Source organism: Setaria italica, chromosome V, assembly GCF_000263155.2.
Source record: "Setaria italica strain Yugu1 chromosome V, Setaria_italica_v2.0, whole genome shotgun sequence".
NCBI lineage: Eukaryota > Viridiplantae > Streptophyta > Magnoliopsida > Poales > Poaceae > Setaria > Setaria italica.
In genome coordinates this window covers 6,662,727-6,684,099 of record NC_028454.1, presented here as the reverse complement: position 1 = coordinate 6,684,099, position 21,373 = coordinate 6,662,727, and the positions used below count along the sequence as shown (strand labels likewise).

Sequence of the window (21,373 nt, the reverse complement as noted above, 5' to 3'; positions counted from 1 at the left end):
CTCGTCCACTAAAGCTCACGCCATGTCCCTCAGTCACCTTGATACCGTCTTCACTAAGGAGCTTCTTCATGAAGGAAGGGGGTCTCTACGTCCCCCGCATAAGGTCGTTGACGCCGCTCCACACCAAGCCGGAGGGTCGAAGACTTGCTGGCGAGCCACCAAGGCTCCAAGGCGCCGGCACACCTCTTGTACAGCAGTGGTTCACTCTAGAACCTGATCACAAGGTCGGCACACCTTGCACTCACTCCTCTCTAGACCTATTCTAGCACTATTCACTCTCCTAAGCTTGTGCTAAGCCTTTGATGGATCACTTAAGCACTTTTGGTGGCATGGATGTGTTTTTGATGAGTCTTGGTCTTCAATGCATCTCTAGACACTCCAGCAACTCCAATGGTAGAGTGGTGGGGGTATAAATAGCCCCAAGGGCTCAAAGAGCCGTTGCTCCAACGGCTAGTGAAAAAGTATACCATCGGATGTTTCGATGGTCTATTTTTGGCCTGCATCGGAACATCCGATGCAACTAGCCATTGTACTCCCCACGCCAAGTTCTCCACTGACACACCTAAAATTAATCCCATGCTTCATTCGATGGTACCGTCGGATCATCCGGTGCTAAAGGCATTCTGGCCAAAATCTTCTGGAAGGAATCAAAGAAAATATGCTTTGTCCAACGCTCTTCTTGTCCGCATCGTCGGATCATCTGGTGCTATTTGATTTTCTTCGTCTTCCAAGCCTGTCCCTCAGAATTCATCCGACGCTACTAGAAAGGTGACCATCGGAACATCCGATGGTTGACTTTGCCTGGTCTTCCCCGTAGCGTACTAATTACTCTAACGCTTGCTCCGACGCTATTCTGGGGGGCCATCGGAACATCCAATGGTGCCTGTTTTCCTAGAGTTCTTCGATTCTTTGCTTGTCTTTGGTTGTGGTTGCTTCCTTAGGACCTAGAATACCTTCAAGGCATGTTCCAACTAACTTGTTAGTCCCAATGATCATGTTGTCATTGAATCACCAAAATCATGAACAAATAGCTTATCAAGGCCATATTTGCTAAAATTAATTAGGATGTGGCAGTTAAACATGTACTCCCTCCATCCCAAATTACTATTCATTTTAGCTTTTCTAGATGCATAGTGATGGGTCCATAGGCCCGGGTTCCCCTTGGGACTACTTTCTCACGACACTTAGCCCAATAAAGGGTACGACAACAACGTATACTTGGGCCGGCCTAGCTACGCACAGCCAGGCCGGGACCACGATCCGATCACCGACCAGCTCCTCCGACCAAGAGGCCTGGTCGGCGCCCCGATCAGAGGGAGCCAGCCGGGGGTGGGACCATAGTCCGACCCCGACTGAGTACTCCCAACCGAGCACCCCCGACTGAGTGCTCCCGACCTAATTCCCCGACTGGGGACTTACCGTACCACTTGCACTGATCTCCCCGACCGAGGACGCCCACCCCAAGTGGGCCCAGGGAGCAGGTGGGGCGGATAACGAGGCATCGCCCGGATCAGCCGACCGTATGTAGAGCCGTACCACACCACGCCCTGCACACGTCTGCACAATGGCGCCGTAAACCTACCCGCTACGGCGTGGTGGCCTGATGAGGAGAACAGGGGCCGAGGACGGAGGCCATACCATTTCCACCGACGTGGGATTCGACAAGACTAGGTAGCGCCCGTACCCCCACTCTCTTATTCTCCCCCGATCTGTAAGGACCATCCCCTTGTACTATAAAAGGGGACGGACCCCCCGCTTCTACGGGACGTGCTCTCAGACGTTCACACACGCACTCTTACGTTCTTACGCTCCTACGTTTTCACATTCTCACACTTAGTGCGTGTCTGAGCTCCTGCCACTCTCTTCCACTAAGACGGGAACAAGGACAAAACTTAGGCACCGCCCTTCTCATCCCTCTCTCGTTTGTACCCCCACTGCAAACTTTGAGCACCTGGGCTTAGAAATAAAGTCGAGCGACCGACCCCGATTGGACGTAGGGCACGTTGCCCGAACCAGTATACATCCTGTGTTATTGTGTGCTAGATCATATCCGATCTAACGCACGATAAAACTATAAATATTTACTTGTCGGCTAGATTTCGTACCGACACATAGCAAATAAAACGAATAGTAATTTAGGACGGAGGGAGTATCATTGTATAATGAACTGGTGGTACTTGATATCCGAGAGGTTATTATATACTGGAGTATTTTGATGTGAATCAAATATATAAGCAACGAAGAAAGATTCTCTACTACTTATAAAAAAAGTAAAAAGGAGACTTTTTACCGTACGTTATTCCCCTCAGCTCCGTGGCCCGCGGCTGTCTTTTTGTTTTTAGTTCTTTTTGCGAAAGATTCTCACAAATACTCCCTGGCGGAACCAATTCCAAAAAATGGACCCTTAGCTTGGCGCCATCCACGCTGGCGCCAAGCTTACACGTCTCGGCGCCAGCCATCCTGGCGCCAAGGTCCATGCGCAGCTGCTGATGCGGAATCCGACGTGGCAGGGGCTTGGCGCCATCATGGATGGTGTCGAGCAATTTTGCCTCCTGGCGTTTCAAACGAGAAACAAGTATAATTATTCCGAGGAGTGTGCAACAAACTACACTCTAGTTCAACTGGTTAGGATGTGAGCTTCTTATCTCGAAGATCTAAGTTCAAACCCCTATGTTGTATACTTGCAAATTAAACTTATCATCTCTAAACTGTTGATCTTTGGTGAAACGTTTTAAATTTTCTCCCGCTTCCTTCACTTGCTTCTCCTTCTCCTCACTTTGCTTTCTTGATTCAAAATTACCGAGAAAAAAAATAAAATGTAGAAAAAAAGATTCAACACAAGGTTTGAAACTCAGGTCTTCAAGATAAGAAGCCCACATCCTAACCAATTGAACTAGAGTGCAATTTGTTGCACACTCTTCGGAATAATTATACTTGTTTCTCGTTCGAAACACCAGAAGGCAAAATTGCTCGGCGCCACCTTGACGCCAGGATGGCTGGCGCCGAGACGTGTAAACTTGGCGCCAGTGTGGATGGCGTCAAGCTAAGGGTCCATTTTTGGAATTGGTTCCGTCGAGGACGTATTTGTGAGAATCTTTCCGAAAAAGGCTAAAAACAAAAAAGTCCCGGCCTGCGGCCATCTCCTTCCGTCCGATTCCCCTCCACCCCTCCGAGCCGTCCCTCTGCTCCTGCGTCCCCAATTCCACGCCGCCATCGCCTCCGCCAACGCCGCCATCCCACACGCATCCGCGCCTTCGCCACCTCGCCTGCGCCGCCGCTTCGCTTGCGCTGCCGACCCTGGCATCGCCCCCAAAACGAGCCGGCGTTCGTCGCCTCCAACCCCGCCGGCGCCATCATCTCCAACCCCGCCGTCCGTCGCCTCCAACCCCGCCGGTGCCGTCATCTCCAGCCCCGCCGGCAACGTCGCCTCCAGCACGCAGACCGGGGACGTCCTAGCCTTCGATCCGCGCCGGCGCCTCCAGCACGCACACCGGGGACGCCCTCGCCTCCGATCCAATCCCGGCGCCGCCGTCGACTACAGCACGAAGACCGGGGACGCCGTCATCTCCAGCACCCGCCCCGGTGCCGCCGTCGTCTCCGGCATTCGCACCGAGGCCGGCGACGCGTCCAATCCCACCCCGACGACGTTGACTCCTGTCCCAGACCGGGGCCACCGTCGCATCCAACCCAACCCTCGTGCCGCCGTCGCCTCCAACTCCACCCCAGCGTCGCTGCCGTCTCCAGCACGCAGACCCCGGCACCGCCGTCGTCTCCAGCACCCACCCCGGCCTCATCCAGGTAAGCCTCCATTCTTCTCAGACTACTTCATTCCAATGGAATGCGTGATTTATCGTACCAATTAACTTATCTGTTCAAGGGTGATCCATACATTATGCCCCATGCCTGTACACATGCCTAAAATTTACTAAATTTGATATGACAAAAGAACACTTAATACTGTTAATTCTCATCAGTTCAATTCATCGAGAAGAGGTGAAGAGGAACGAGAATTAAACAGAGCAAATATTTCCAGGGTTCTTTAGGATTCTACACCTATGCAATATATGAGCATAAGGAAGGATGGCCTGATTTTTGCTGGGGAGAGACGAGGGTGGCTTTCAAAGTTCGAAAATACAAGTAGGACCAGCAATCTGGATTTTTTCCCCCCTATTCACTGAAGTCTGAATGTTGTTGTCCGTTGACGGCAAGCAGATAATTATGTCCATGGCTGACGACTGATTGCCTCCCCACCTTCAACCATTAGCGTACCCTGAAGGCCTGAAGCTGTGACATAGATAAAGATAATATATGCTGGCTATGCATGGTGAATTTCTGACTGCACTCTTAATGAGAATTATCAGTAATCTTGCGAGGACCAGTACAACAATGTCCTCCATTGCTTGTTTCTTTCTTTATACTTGTAAACTTGTGCATTCAACACTCTACCAGACTGTTAGTCTTGTGTTCACTCAACAATCCTTACGAATTTATAAAAGCATGACTTCCTGTTTTTTTTTTAAAAAAATAAGCATGACAGTGCTGCCTAATATTTATTATTTGGATGTTTGTAGCAAATAAATATCTTCAATATCTCAGGCATAGTTCTCTGTTCATGTCTCTGCTTATTACAGCAGCAAGATATATACAAGTTCTGAAGGTCCCATATGAAGTGCCAGTCTGTTTATTCCAGTTTAGATGAAAATTTTCATTCGTGTAACTTGTTATACCTTTTTTTTGCAACGTATTAAATTGAATAAAGCGAATAAAGCATTGAGAATCTATTTCCATCTTTTAACACCTATGGCAAGTTGGCAACCAAAAAAAGAAACCTAAGAGCCAACCAGTTCAGCCTAAGATGTCTAAATTACAGAATTCAGTTAAGATGTCTAATTTTGAGACAAATGTTCTGATTCAGGTGGCAGCCTAAGAGCCTCCTGATTTCCGCAGTTAAGTGCCTTGATTGTTTCTTCAGTAGCAGATTGTTATCCAGGAAAGGCTGGCAGATTTTAGTTACAGGTCAGTGCTGATTTCCGTAGTGCTTTCAATCTCTTCTAAAAAAACTAAGTGGCACGAGAATGTCTTCGATGAAGGCATGAGCATGTACTATAATTGTTTTTCATGTATTGTAACGCACAATTCCAAGGTATGTTTTGGCTATCACACATGATTATTATGAGGAGATAATACTGGTTCTTCTTCAGACTGCGACACCAAGCTAGGTTCTTCTTCAGTAGTTTCAATTGAAACATGATTATTATGAGCAGATAATACTGGTCAGTGGAGCGAGAAGAAAGGGAGTTGAATCTGAACCCTGACAAAACTGAAACCTATATAGCTAGCGCCGCGTATGGGAGCTATATATTAACCTTAAAAGCAAACAGATGCAGTCTCCTCTCAAGCCTGACAATAATGGATGCCGTTCTTTGTATTGTTCTCAGTTTTTCTGAACCCTGACAAAACTGAAACCTATAATGCATGCTGTTCTCTGTATTGTATAGCTAGTATGGGAGCTATGTATTAACCTTAAAAGCTACGTTTTTAATCAGTTTGGTAAGCTAGCCTTCTGTTAGTATATATGTTTCTAAAATTTGGGAACTATTCAATATGGGCTTTCTTGTCAGCTTTGGCTTTCCTTTTCCTAGAAATAACAGACCTATTTTAGATACTGATAGATGCAGAGTGTTTCTGAAATTATCATGCATGTTACTGTTGGTACAGAAAATGAACTGAACTGTAGCTAATACTGAATGGATTCCTCGAGCTGAATTGGACACAATCAAGCATTCATTTATGAATAGGCTCAATGTCAATGAGGAGGCCTGATACGGGGTGCGGCAGGAACCTGGAGGGTACGGTCATTTTCAAGGTATTCTAGCAATACCCTTCTTAATCCATTTTCAAGGCTGCACATGTTGTGATCTTACACTGTGATTGTCATCATCCATCAGATAGGCAGAGCACAGCTTCTCCATTTAGTCTAATGTGCTTTGTACCAATAGGCAATAGAATGACTCATCAATATTGCTATCCGATAATGACCATAATCGCATAAAGCCCTGATGTCATTTCAAGGGCTCCATCAGATAAATAAATTGCATGCACTTCGTCCTTGGCCATCAGATGATACAATTCTCTATTATTTCCTGAAGCAAATCATATTGATATGCATTGCCTTACAGTCCCTACTTGATTCATTGGACCAACAGGGTATGTATATTGTTGCGAAGACAAGAGTGATTGATCTTTCTTGGTCGCCAAGCCTTAAATTATCCTTGTTTCTCATTTCCCCTTGCTGAAGCAGGCCTTTAGAGAAACATCTAAGGATGGCTACTTTGGAGAGGACAATGAGTTTGCTACCTGGTTGAAGGAAGAAAATGGCAAATATTTCTCGGATTTGATCTGCACTGACAAAGTTGGCGACCATACAAGTATAGTAACTTAATCATGTTATTAGAGTGTATTTGAATTTTTCGTTGTGCTTTGATTTAATCTGCATGGACAGATCTCTATTTTTCTCTTCTGACAGGTATATAATTGGTCCGGAATGTAGTTAACCACTGAATTTGTGCCGGAAGCATCTGTAATTCCCTTAACTTTTGCATATTATACTGATCGAAGTGAACTGTGAAGCAATTTCAGCCCTATAAAGATTCAAGTATTAAGTTCTCCCTATTCTAGAATTGCTACAATCTTTACATATTATACTGCAGTTTTACTGATAATGTAGGCCTTAAGTCTTAAGTTGGTTGCACTCTACTCAGAAATTATTTTATACATTTTTAAAATAAGTATCTGCAAAACATCATTGTCTTGTATGATATATGTCACCTGATCGCTAGAATTAAAATGTTGTCAAGTGTGAAGGTATACAATGTTAAAATGTCTAAAATATAAAGAAACAAGTGATGCCATCAAACAGGCATTTGCGGTCTCATCATAAATTTTGTAAGAAGGCCTCAGTTCAAGAATTGATATTATGCTTAAAAAAGATTTGAAGGTCTGTTCATTAAAGAGATCACTGATGTCATTCAGTTTTTTTTTTCAGGAATGCTATAGAGTATTCCAATTGTTTTAGATCTTACATAAGAAAAAATAGGCACAATCCCATATTATTCATTGTTTACTTCTGCACATAAGTTGATTGGTTTCTTTTTTTTTACCTTCTGTTAGATGCATTGGCTTCTCTCATGCTAAGGGGCAAGAAAGTGACATTGGTGGAAAGCTTCTTCCGTTAGCACGGACTGTTGAGCTCCAGTCTGCTGCTGCACTACACTAATTCAATTGCTGGTAGTAGTAGAAGAGATAATAGAAGAGAGTGAGAGGAAAGATAGGAGATGGCAGGACCTGCAAGCAAAAGCTGCACACTAGCAACAGCAGCAAGGAAGCTTTCCCAATTGATGCCCATGAGTGTCTCTCTTGATGGCTACCTCTGCATCAGCAGCAGCGTCATCCTGCCACTGCAATCATTGGTTCCTGCACGTTGACTGCCCATATGAGTGAGAGCATTGCCTTTCCTCAGCTGTTTCAGAGGGTACAGTTTAGAGGTGTCTATGACAAATCTTATTATGCATGTGTTAATCTCTTTTCAAGTGCCATTTACCATCATTGTTCACCATTTAAGTGGATTAGCTTATTAGTGTATGTCTTGTTCACATGACATTTCTTTTGAAATATTGAAATATAACGTGGCAGTTGGGCTGTGTGTATTGGAATGATATTTGGATTTCTATGTGCATGACAAATCTGTATGAACAGAAACATGCCTACACACATATTTTGATGTGGTTGACAAGCATTTTTTTAGCAGTTTTCTTTTATATAAGGCCCCGTTTGGGTCCAAGGAATTGGAATCTATTTAATGGAGTAGGCTAATTTATGTTGGAATGTGGCATTTCACAACTTTCCAAAGTTTAGATATAAGCCTATCTTAAATTCATGGGGTGGGAGATGGAAATTGATTCTATAGATTATGGTTATTAGATGGAATTCAATTCTTATAGCACGCTCTTAGACTCGCTTCTCTATAGTAGAAGTGCAGCATACAAGTATCTCTCCCATATCACCAACTATAATATACAACTATATTCTACATACAATTATATTAGCTTAATTAATTTGTGTCTAAATTATGATTATTAGGATGGAATTCAATTCCATCGAAACAAACGGACCCTAAGAGAAATTTGTTTTGCTAGCAACGCACGAGCACAATCATAGTAAAGAGTTAACAAAGTAAATATCCATGGGACTGCAGTAGTGGTGCCTATCGGTTCCTGAAGTGACGTTTACCTTTCTCCAGGCTCTCTTCTTGCCCTCTGTAAAATGTAAGATCCGCCCAGAGCCCTAGAAGAAATCTGGAAGACACAAGACTCGTGAATCAAAGAAAATAGATCGGCCTTCCAAACAGCTAGCAATGGTGACAAGCGCAGGTTGCGCTGGTTCACGATGTCATGCCGCGATGGATCCTGGAATGCTTCATATACTGGCTTGCAGATGGATGAACGGAGGCTTATTTAGTGGAGCTTTTTGCACTTCAAACGTCTGGCTTCGCCCATTTACCATGCCAAACATTGGATTCGCCAATTTGCCATTAAAAACATTGCCATCTGGATTCAGTTACCATTTCAGCCTTTTTAATTGATTTTGTATTCTTTTCCCCTTAACTGATACGCGAAAAGACCGTACTGCCCCTTATCCCAAATGTCTTTAGGCCCAGATCGCAAACAGTTGCTTCATTTTCTCTGTTTCTTTCCGGCGTCGCTCGCTACGCAGCACGCGGCGGCGGCCCTGGGAACTTCGGCGGTGGCGACGACAGTACTCGGATTTCTGACGCTGGAGAGCTCTGCAAGCAGGTCTACTGCTTCATTCGAGGTAAGTGTCCCAGGTGCTGCTGAAGTGCTGAGCCCGAGCTTGATGTCCTGTGCACGGCCTGGGCATGGCGCAGGATGGCCGTCCCGCCCTGCGCAGGACAGCCATGGACGGTCCATTCGGCTGCGGGGTGCGGCTCCTAGGGAGCTGAAGCTCCGTTCTTGATCTGCGTTGAGGGCGGGCGCGGCCAACACACCGTGGTGGTGCGGCGATGATGATGGGGATTTACAGCAGCTAGCAATTTGTAGGTGCATGTAATGAGAAAAACGGCGGAGGGTGATGGGCTACCTGGTCCTAACTGTCCTGTATGCACTTGCAGCTTGTACCAGATCCACGTTCAAGGCTGGGCGACACATGATCCACATGGACGCCCTCCTTCCTCTTGCGGCAGTCTTGGAGATGTATCAACATCACCCCCGTTTCGTCGGCGAGGTGATCCACTCTGGTGCGGTTCTCAATCTTACTTACGAGCTGGATTGCAGTGATGGAACATGCTATGTGACTCGCATCAACCAGACGGACAGCTTCTTCTGGGCTATATATCGACACCGGTTTGGGAAACACCAGTTGCCCCTTTTCCACGGTGGAAACGGCTTCCTTGGGAGCACAAGATCCCACGGTTGAATTGGTTTCTGAGTTTGGAGTTAGCTGGGCTATCTTTGTCAAATGTTCGCAGGTAGTAGTATATAACTTAACAATGGTATGCACAGGCCTGCTGCTTGCCTCTCTGCACAAAACATTCTTTTGTTTATGTTTTATAAAAAGAAGATGAAGGAAGCTTTATTTTCATTTCGAGATTGAAATATGGTTTCAGCCTCTGCACTGAGCAGGCGCACAGCCATGAAAAACAATGTTTTCGCCATGACCACTAGGAGTGTGTGCACACATTGACGGTTTGTACTACAAATCTGCACATAATCCAAAAATCTGAACGAAGAACGCGCACAGTGAAGTATTGTGTGGATGCTGAACCTGAACAACCAACACTCTGAAGTCTGAACTTTTGTGCTGCCTATTAGCGAAAGAAGTTGTAAGAACGATCCTATTCTAGGAAACCTAGTTGCAGGTGACAATTGTTTCCCTCCTCTGATCGATCCGGACAGTGGGACTGTCTAACATTTCAAAAGAATGAAGATACAAGGAACATCACTTGAGCCTTAGCATGAATACATCAGTTGCAAATCCATGCAGGAATACAAATACCGGATATCTTCATAAAGGAAAACAGCTCATTTTAATGTTTATAGCATATATATAGTAGAATAATACTACACACTGAGTACATCTATTACATGCTTGAACAAGCTATAACATTAGTATTTTCACTCATCCTCTATTACTCTTCAACCTCAGATATTGCTGTCATTTCAGAGGTAAGATAGTAAGAACCTGCCGCAGGAGCATGCTCATCATCACAAAAGAATGGCCTACGGGGCATTTCCATATATACCATCGGTCCCAGCTTCAAGCATCTCTATGACTCATCGTCGGCCGATCATGAGACCTCATCTGGATGCACCAGAGCCCAACAACACACAGCTTCTTCTCCAACTGGTGCATATCGACGACGACAGCATCACTTATCTCACCCACTTCTTGTCGGGTCAGCTGACTATACACCCATGATGGATAGTATGCCTGACTTGAGGTTCCTGCATGTGGGTCAGCGTTTCTATGCCCACCCGCCATCTCCAATAGTAGTATCCCAAAGCTGTACACATAAGATTTGTTGGATATGGCGCCAAAGCACCGAGATCCCGCCGCACTTCTCCTCGCCTGGGCCGCCCACGTGCCTGCTGATAGCTGAGCCCCGCCAGCCCGCCCGCGCCAAGGAGCCTGGCCGCTGCCCGCTTGGGTCATGGAAGGACGGGGGAGAGAGAAGGTGCAGAAGGAATGAAGGGTGGGTGGACGGGAGAGAGGATGTGTAAGAGAAAGTTCGACCAATGGGAGCAATTAGTTTGGGAGGTGTGGATCGCTACGTGCTTCTCTTATGAACTTATAATGATTTTTTGGATCACTAAACAATTTTAAATAAAAAAATTGTCAACTACAAATTTTAGATCTCGTTAAATTCTACAATTTTGATATAAATTTCATCTTCATCCAAAATCACGTGAAAATGTTACAAGACTATTTGCGAGGAAACATCATTTCTCCATTTTTTATTTTCCTTTTTTTCTTTAAAATATATAGACCTATATGTATATATACTCACACATATTTATACATCCACGTGTACTCATATATTGGCATATACTCATAATTCAAATATACTCATACATTCACGTATACTGCTACATATGCTCATACATTCACATATACTTAGGGGGTGTTTGATACGAGGTGTTAAACTTTAACAGTATCACATCGGATGTTCGGATGCTAATTAGGAGAACTAAACATGAGCTAATTATAAAACTAATTGCAGAACCCTGTGCTAATTCGCGAGACGAATCTATTAAGCCTAATTAATCCATCATTAGCAAATGGTTACTGTAGCACCACATTGTCAAATCATGGACTAATTAGGATTAATAGATTCGTCTCGCGAATTAGACTCCATCTGTGCAATTAGTTTTGTAATTAGCCTATGTTTAATACTCCTAATTAACATCCAAACATCCGATGTGATGGGTGTTAAACTTTAACACCTTGTTGCCAAACAGGCCCTTATTCATATACTTATACATTCAATGTACTCATACTTTCCTTTTCTTGCAAAATATAGACATATATGTACTGTGTACATATACACACTGCATTCATATTCATATATATACTCATACAAATTCTAGATTTACAAATTAGAGAACTTACAATAATTTTTTGGACTATTAGACAATCTCAAATGAAAAAGTTATCAACTATGCAGTTTTAGGTCTCGTCTAGCTCTACAATTTTGATATAAAGTTTCTATTCATCCGAGGTCATATAAAAAAGTTATGAATTAATTTGTGTTGGACCATTTCTAGAAATGGGTCACGCCATCACCCGCGCCTAGAAATGCTTCCCATTTGCATGGGTGGATGATGGGGTAACTGTAACACCCAGTGTTAATGATAACTTAAGTATGATATTAAGAAGCTAATGGTGAAGTTTGGATTAAAGGAAGGTAATTTGAGCCAAAGTCAAATTTGAGCCGAATTCGACCAAATTTGCAATTTGGAGTTTCAAATTTGGATAAATTTGGCAAAGATATGAAATTGAGACTTGAGAGTATTTAGAACTCAAGAGAGTGAAGCTTGGGGTCTAATTCAAGTCATAAACCTCTCAGAAATACAATCGAAGATGGAATCGATGAAGTTACTATGCATCGTCCGAAAAAGCTCAAATCTGAAAATAATATTGAGTACACAACTTTGGAGCCAATTTCTGGAGAATTTTTCTTGTAAGTGAGCAGATGTTTTTGGACATTAGTGAAATATGGACTATGGAGAAGAAAAATGAAATATTGTTGGCCAGAGAAAGTGGAAGGTTTGAATTTAAAGGGAAGCCCAAAATCAGCAAATAAGCAGATTTCAGCCTTCTCGCCGAAATAATCCTTTTATGTATGAAAAACAGCATTGATTAGCAATGTTTGGAGTAAATTTCAGAAAAATCCAGTGTAAAAGTTATATGGGTTCTTGTGCAAAATGGAATCTTTGTTAGTTGTAGAACAAGGATAGGCAAGGTTCAAGCTGCATGGAACAAGTTTGGCTAACAAAAATTGAGCTCGAAGAGGGGTAAATGGCCCTGTACCACACCTGATGAAACTGAATCTAAGGGATTCAGTTACAGATTGGTTTTGCTCGAACTTTGGGCTGAAAAATATCAGTCTTAGAGTGATCATTTCGGTTGGAGGCCAATCTATCAAATAAAGTACTTGGATTACTCTACAAGTTTGCTTAAAAGAGTTTTACGAGTTGAGATGGAAAATTTGGAGTAACTGAGGCCTGAACATGTCAGTTGGGAGGAGATAAATGAGAGAAGATAGAGCAGAGAAAAAGGGGAGGAGTCGTGCCGGCCAGCGCGACGGCCACATCCGTGCAACGCACGCCTGCAGCTCGTCAATGTGGCCTCCATGCACGCGGTGAACGCTTGAATATCTACCGCTCCCGCCCTCATCCGTTTACCCTATCGCCATTTCACCGCCACGAAGCAGGGCACGGCAGTAGCGCCATCGCCGGCCGATTCAACCGTGCCGCTGCTCCTCTCCGCAATTCCACCCACCCAAAGCTCCGCCAGCTCCTCCTCAATGCCCCACGCCGCTCCGTTCATCAGTTCCCCACCGGCAAGCCCACACCCGCCGCATCTCCTGTCCGCCCGGCTACCACCACTATCCTCTTGTGGGTTTCTCTGTGCTGCCCCTTTTGCTCGATTCCTTAGGTTGCGGGGCTTATCTAGGACTTGCAGAGGCCGTAGGGTGCAGCCGCCAGTCGTTTTGCGCCACCGCCGAACCTAGAGCCGGCCGGCCACCGACCATGGCCGCCGCCGCCCGTGGAGGGCTCGGCTCAGGCCACCTCCGAGGGGGCCACCGCCTCCCACGGGTGCGCCCAGGCCTGGGGGTGCTCCCCGGCCTGGCCCCGTCTCCGGCGAGGCTGCCGCCGACAAGCCGCCGGTCTTGCCGCCCCGGCGCCCTGTTGTGGCGTCGGGCAGGAAGGCCTGGCCGGCTGGCCCCACATGTGTGTGAGAGTGGGTAGGGGAGGGCCAGTAGGAAAGAATTCCAAGGGGGGGTGGTTTCGGATAAGGTTTGGAATTTTTAATTTTAAAAATAGATTTAATTACTTGTTACACCATTTAATTCACCAAAATTTGTAGAAGTACCCATAAATAGTGAAATAAATTTTGCTAGGTTTGTTTAAATCTCCTTTATACATTAAAATTGTTAAAACTTAATTGTATATGGAAAAATTTTGGGTGTTTATTTAGTGCCTTTAATTAAAGGTATTAAATAAATACTTAATAATTTCAAAATACATAAAATATGAACCAATGCTTTTCTAATTACAAATTAACCATAATCTATAGTAATTATAAGTTTAAGATTAGAAAATAATTATGATGCTTTTCAAAAATAAAAGAAAAGGCTTACGTATTTAAATAAAAAAGATAAAGATTATGTTTTTATTTAATGCTTTTCCTTAAAATATTTAAGTAAATGCTTAAGCTTTATATATAAATAAAATTTTGAATAATGTTTTGATTAATTCCAAATAAATGTTAATCTATAGTTTTCCATTTTCTTTTACATTAGAAATTAATTCAAATGCTTTTCAAAAATAAAAAGAAAAACCTAAGATGGGATAAATAAAGGAAGTTTAAATCGTGGCTTAGTCGTTATGGGTAGAGTGTTGTTGGCCTGCAACTTTATCATGAAGTTAAGTTGCCTAAGTCATTGTTGGCTTGCAACTTTATCATAAAGGAAGTTGTATAGTCTTGTGCTTAAAAAGTTGCATCTCTAACTCATGCATGCACTTTATCGTAGACACTGAAGCTCCAGAAGCGGAATTTCTGGAAATTTCTGAAGAACCTACGGAGATTGAGGAGATTATTGAGTTGGTCCCTTGTGAAGCAGGATTGTCTGAAGACGCTAACTTTTTTGTGGATCAAGGCAAGCCCCGGTGCATCTATGCCTGCCTATTTTGGAGTTATTATTTCAGTCCAATTATTGGTTATTTTCTTTATGAGTGCATTAAGTCTAGGAGTTGATTGAAACCTTCTCTTATGCATGATCCTACCTTGTTTAGAGGACATCTTTGCCACTTGTTCAATAATTAGCAAGTATCCCATGCTTAGCAAAGCATAGTCACGCTACCTTTATCATTTCTGAGTACCTATGGTACTCAGCAACCTAAGGTAACATTATCATACACATGTATATCAAGGAAATGACCTGTTTTGGAAGATAGTGGACGGAAGCTTGGATGGGACTAAGAAAGGAGTCTTGAGTTCTGTAGTTCTATCTACTCGGTTAATTTGATTAAGGACCGTTCGTTGTTTTAACCAGTGATAAAGTGATATTACCTAGTTACTTACTGCCATATGGGAACCAGCAAGCCCGGTAGGTTAGTTGGCTCTCTGATCGGAAATATTTCGTACCCGTGCTTGGCGTGCAGTGGAAGGGCAGGGGCGTAGCCTGAAACTCACATTGGAGATCGCCAGACGTGGGGTCTCATGTGGGGGTGCGTCCCTGGGTTCAAGTAGTCATATTTCCGATCGTTGGGTACAGCTAATCGAAAGGTCGTTATGTGCAACCCGGATAGTTGTACATAGCTGATGGTCGGGTATCTCCTGCAGGATGTAAATCGGTCCGGATCACTGCAATTCTCGGATATGAATGCACTTGATCATTGTTTGAGCATCGTAGTGTAACAAAGAGAAGGGAACTGTTTGCTTTGAATAAATATGTTGTATGACTTAGTTCCATCTGGTTGCTAAAATATTTTTCATCATCTAGACTGGTCAGGTAATGAACTCAATCTGAAATAAAAGATAAAACTAAGGTTTCACTTATAGTAAGCTCTTTTTGCAAAATGTGAGTCAACCAATACACCATAAAGCTATCATACAGTATACAAGAAATATTTATATTGGTTAGACGGGTCAGACTTGCTGAATACTTTGTACTCAGGGGATCCTTTGTTGCTGTTTTCAGAAACCCAGCAAGGACCCACCGAGGGGGAAGCTCCGAAGAACTAGGGTATCTTAGGAGTCTCATGATACCCCAGAATAAACTTAGATGTTTAATTACTTGCCCCGGACTGGTTTATATTTTAAACTCGTAGTAATGGTTTAACTTGCACTATTAAGTTTCTTTCAATCTATGGTTTGTAATAAATCGTACCTCTAGTATGTATGTAAAAATGTAATGTTTGTTGATGCTATCCCATCGTGGAAGCGATCCTGATGTATGGCTATGGAACACTCCGTGGAGGTTTTCAAGGAGTTCTGTGAACAAAACCCTTGACGGACTACCGGACTTACACTGTTTTAAGTGCGTTTTGGGTAATTGCTGTTCTGACAGCAATCAGGCGCACTTAAGCCAGTTTATGTTGGGCGGTTCCGCCACAGTAACATGCTCCTGCATAATCATTTTTAAAAACAGGTCACCCTAAGGCCCACCTGAAAATAGCTCCTATTTACAAAAGCGAGCAAATTGCTACACTAGCGCTATTTTCTGGTGAACTTTTGGTTCGATCTAAAAGATGAGGCGCGTCTGCAATTTTTTCTAGTAGCGGTGGGTCGTCTGCCGTGCGACGGCGTGCTACTAGAAAAATCATCTCTAGTACCGGATCCCAACTCCCCTCTAGTACTGGTTGTGCAACCGGTACTGACCATTCGGTACTAGAGGGGGGTCCTTTAGTACCGGTTGGAGATACCAACCGGTACTACTAATTTTTTTCCCTTTCTTTTCTTATTTTCTGTTCCTTTATTCTATATTCATATTTTATATTTGTTTCCTTTACGTATACTAGTTCTAATATGTTAATATATGTAAAGTTCTATTTATATTTAATATAACATTTGAGATAATATTATATATATATATACATATTGTGCATACACATATCGTAAAAGCAAATGAATTGACATACTTAATCTAATTTTTCTAAGTATATACACATGGATTCATTCTCAGTGTCTTCTATATCTTCATCTTCATCTTCGTACACTATAAAAATATCATTATCACTATCATCCTCTTCCTCAGCTTCAACCAAGAGTGGAATATAACAAAAAGTTTGGTTGAGTATACATGTGTCGGTGCGAAATCTGGCCGACAATAATTTTGCTGTGCGTTAATCGGATATGGCCTAGCACTCAATGACACAGGATCTATACTGGTTCGGGCAACATACCCTATGTTCAGTTAGAGGGTCGGTCGTCGAATTTATTCCTGAGCCCAGGTGCTCAAAGTTTGCAGTGGGGGTACAAACGGGAGGAGGAGGAAGAGGGATGCTTGAGCCCTAGACTGGCTGGAGCCCTGGCGTGCGCTAAGTGTTGAGGGTGGAGTGCGTTACAAGTGTGTAGCGGGTGTGTCTTTTGTTGTTCGTGTGTATGTTGCCTATTGCCTTGTCTAGAGAGAGGGGGGTCGTCCCCTTTTATATTTCAAGGGGGTGACCTTACAGGTCGGGAGAAAAAAAAGAAGAGTAGGTATACGTGCGCTACCTAGTCTTGTCGAATCTCTTGCCGGCGAATACGTTATGGCCTCCATCATCGGTCCCTGTTCTCCTCGTCCGGCCATCATAGTGTAGCGTCAGGCCATCACGCCGTAGTGGGTAGGTTTACGACGCCATCAAGCAACAGCATGTCCCTGCCTACAAGTTCATCACAATACCTCCAACATGGCCCTTTGCATGTTGGGGGCTTAACATGATTGGTCCACTCCCAACTACGCCAGGAGGGTTCAATCGAGTACTCGTAGCCATTGATAAGTTCACCAAGTGGATTGAAGTCAAACCCGTCACTTGCCCCAAGGCTGACTGAGTCCTCGACTTCTTGGATGAGATTGTACATCGCTATGGCTTCCCCAACAGGATCATCACTGATTTGGGATCCAACTTCAACAATCATGACTTCTGGGAATATTGCAAGAATAGCGAAATTGATGTACGATACGTCTCCGTCGCTCACCCAAGGGCCAACGACCAAGTCGAGCGTGCCAATGGCATGTTACTCGAAGCTCTTAAGAAAAGACTGCATGACATCGGCAACACGAAAGGAGGCAAATGGCTCAAAGAGCTACCCAATGTTCTTTGGGGACTACGCACTCAACCATGCAAGCCTACTGGGCACTCTCCCTACTTCCTCATATATGGGTTAGAGACCATCCTCCCTACAGACGTCATGTGGCAATTTCCCGCAGTTGAGCAGTACGACGAAGGAGTATCAGAGGAAACAAGGCGCCTAGACCTAGACAGTCTGGAAGAAACAAGATGTGCAGCACTGGTTCAGTCAGCTAGATATCTTGATGCGCTATGACGCTATCACGACCATAATGTCAAGGAACGTTCCTTTAATGTGGGCGACATGGTCCTCAAACGCATTCAAGATACATCAGGGCTACACAAACTCAACTCGCCATGGGAAGGTCCCTACGTCATATCAAAAGTCACAGGGCCTGGATCATATCGATTACAGGAACTCTCAGGTGAAGAAGTACCAAACTCTTGGAATATAGAACATCCGTGTCACTATTACCCGTAGCAGACTACGAGACATGTACTCGGATCCTCACCCACAGTTTATTAAACAACAAAGTTCTTTGGCAAACACTACCTATCTTTGCCTCCGTTCGACTATTCACAGCCACTCAAGCTCTTCAGCTCCACAAGCCCTAGCGCTCCGCCTTCGACTTGATTCCATCAAGGCTCTTTGAGTTATCACAACTCATCGGCTATTCACACCCACTCGAGCTCTTTAGCTCTGCGAGCTCCAGCGCTCCGCCTTCGACTTGATTCCATCAAGTCTCTTCGAGTTATCACAACTCGTTGGCTATTCACAACCACTCAAGCTCTTCAGCTCTGCGAGCCCTAGTGCTCCGCCTTCGATTTGTTTTCATCAAGTCTCTTCGAGTTATCACAACTCATCGGCTATTCATAGCCACTCAAGCTTTTCAGCTCTACAAGTTTCAACGCTCTCTCGCCGACTCATCTTTGCAAGTCTAAGCGGCTTCACAAAGCCACGACTCAAATCATTCCACTTATTTGGCTACAATGCTCTACCCACGACTTATGATAACAAGCCATGACTACGGTGCTAGTCACTTGATTCTTCAAAGGCACAAGACTGCTGCAACCATCAGTCAAGGAGTACTCAAACTCACTTCATTTCATACTTGCACTTTTTGCATTAACGAAACTCCGCAGGATTACAATCGACTACCCAATGAAGTCGGAGTATACAAAATACAACACAATTGCACAACAACGACTGCAAGCAACTACCTACTAGTAGTTAGAACAGAAGTCCCAGGCTTTTACTATATCACAAGGATACATGAGCCTGGTGACTGCTCGACTACCAAGGTGCAAGTAGTGTCAAAAGGCAGGACCTGCACACGAGGAAGCTACGCAATAGGCAGTTGTACCCTGGTTCCTCCCCCTGACAATCGGAAGACCAAGTACTCCTTCACCGCCGCTCCCTCGATGGTGACAGGATGAATACCCGACGCAGGATCAGGAAGAAAGGCCCTAGGAAGACGAAGTGCATTCCCCGAAGCTGCTCCCTGGATAGCTTCAGCACACAAGTCTTTACCGTATGCCACACCTCCACCTCTAATCAGGGAGCTGGATAAAGACCGCAGAGCTCATCATCCTTCACTCGCGAGTTCTAGCACGAATTGAGCTGGATCACGAGTTGCAAGATGAGGCACGTGGCAAACCCTCCTACGAGAATTTTTTTAGCATCGCGGCTATCCCTACGAGCGTAAGAGTCTGTGGAGGGAAGGTGGCTCTAATCTACGAGGAATCTTCTAGTACCGGGACACTCATTAGAAGCTCTTTACTATCAAACAACAGCAACCTGAAGCAAGCCATCGCTATACTGAAGGGCATGATCCTGATCGAGTACCCAGGGGCTCATTTATAGCCGAAGGGCTGCAACTACCAACTACTCGCAGTTACTGCTCGCTCATGACGAATAGCCTGAGACACTGACAAGGGCCAGACAGACAACTTAACTCCATGCATATGACCACACTGAGCACAACGGACAAAAGTGAATAGTATACCCGTGCACCCTCTCAAGTACAAGGCAATAATAGCTACAGTACCCTCACCAGCAACTCTAATAATTGAAGACCACACCGAATACTACGACTACTCGGTTACTCGGATTTTTTTTCCCGACTACGAGGTCAAACCGACAATTCTCCAAGAAAGATCATCGATCATATCAGAATTTAAAATTCTCAGAGCAAGATTTACAAGACAATTGTTCGAGTACAACCACAAGTGTTCGGCAAAAAAATACAACACAAGTTCAAATGACTAGGGTTCCTCCAAGGATATGAACTCGGTCATCCTTGCCGCAATGGGCTTAGCCTCCTCAAGATACTGCGCATAGGCATCCTCTGTGCAGTTCCGGGCAATACCATCTCCAGCCGCCGAAAAGTTTGCCCTCGGGTAATACGACTTGACGACTGCAAGGACTTGCTTGCAGACAGTCCTGCACAGTCCAGCAACTCTACCCGAGGCAGCTCTTACTCTCTCGACTAGCGAGCGAGGCTCAGAATCATCTTCAGGTGGAGCAATAGCGTTGACTGCGTCCTGAGCAGCACTAGTCAACAATTGGAGATCACCCTCCAGCTTCTCCACAGTTCTAGCATGGCCTCTACAGGACACAATAGCCAATGCCAGCATCACTCCTATCCGATCTTTTCTCCCCTTCTCGCGCTCATAAGCTGCCCGAGTCTCAGCCAGTGATGCCCTAAGGTGGACAGCCTCATCGGCTACCCGGTCATGAGCATTTCTCCAGTCAAGCAGTTGGCTACTCGCAGCGGCCTCCTTGCCTTTAAGATCTGCGTTAAACAACACACAGATCAGAATCTATGACTACGATTAAACATACTCAATAACCACGAGTACTCACCCTGATATCTCTGATACAAAGATGTATAGCGATTCTCCAGTCGCACCTGAAGGACTTCATGATCGCTCCTTTCAATCGCAAAAGAATTTGTGGCCTCCTCATGAACTCTCATGGAATCCATAAGATGGCGACACTCTTGCTCCAATTGCACCACCCGCTGTACAGTTTTGCTGTGCTCTTGAAGAGCCCGAGTATTTTTCTAGGCCTTATCATACAAATCCTACAACACCATAGCACAAGCATCAAGACTTGTCAAAATATAATTATTCGAAGAACATGGTTTATATGCACCTGAAAGCTCTAGATAGCTCTCTTAATCTCCGACTCCGGTGGCAACTCGAGTACCAGACCTCCAGTGCTGTTGGTGACTTGAGGCTCTAGCACTTTACTCACAACAGACCCTGACAAGAAAAAATCACGGTCAGCTACTGGGTATAAGGGAGCTCCCCTTCAAAAGCATCTCTACTCCAATAACATACCTGTTGCGTGGACTTCGCCTACTCATGTCGCAACAACCAGTGCCAGAGCATCAGCACCAGTCACGCTCACAATCGACGCAACTTCAACCATTGTAGGCGGCACACCTCCAAAACTCTCGGGGACTGTAAGGCCCTCCACTGAGCAGATGACCTCTTGCAGCATATTCATGGTAGCACCCACGAGACTTGCGTCTTCGATCTCAGGTGCATCATCCATAGTCAAGTCAACTACAGGCTCAGAAATAGTAGTCGACGGACCAGTCCCAACCTCCGCCTCCACCTCAACTTGAATAATGTCTTCGGCATCCCTGGTTCGATCAAGTCACAAGATAATCATCCGGCTACAGAGTACAAAAATCATTAAACAAAAGAAAAAACTACAGAAGTCCTTACCGGGCTGATCGCAACGGCAGACAAACACGCATCTTTTCGACTACCACCGGCTGGTTACTTGG

At 44.5% G+C, this 21,373-nt stretch overlaps 1 long non-coding RNA gene across 1 annotated transcript; it reads left to right on the top strand.

Annotated features, from left to right (window-relative positions):
* Positions 1-8,665: 8,665 nt before the first annotated feature.
* On the top strand, positions 8,666-9,673 carry LOC111257210. Its single transcript, XR_002677600.1, has 2 exons — positions 8,666-9,112; positions 9,188-9,673. It is a non-coding gene; the product is annotated as an uncharacterized LOC111257210 (long non-coding RNA).
* Positions 9,674-21,373: the final 11,700 nt, after the last annotated feature.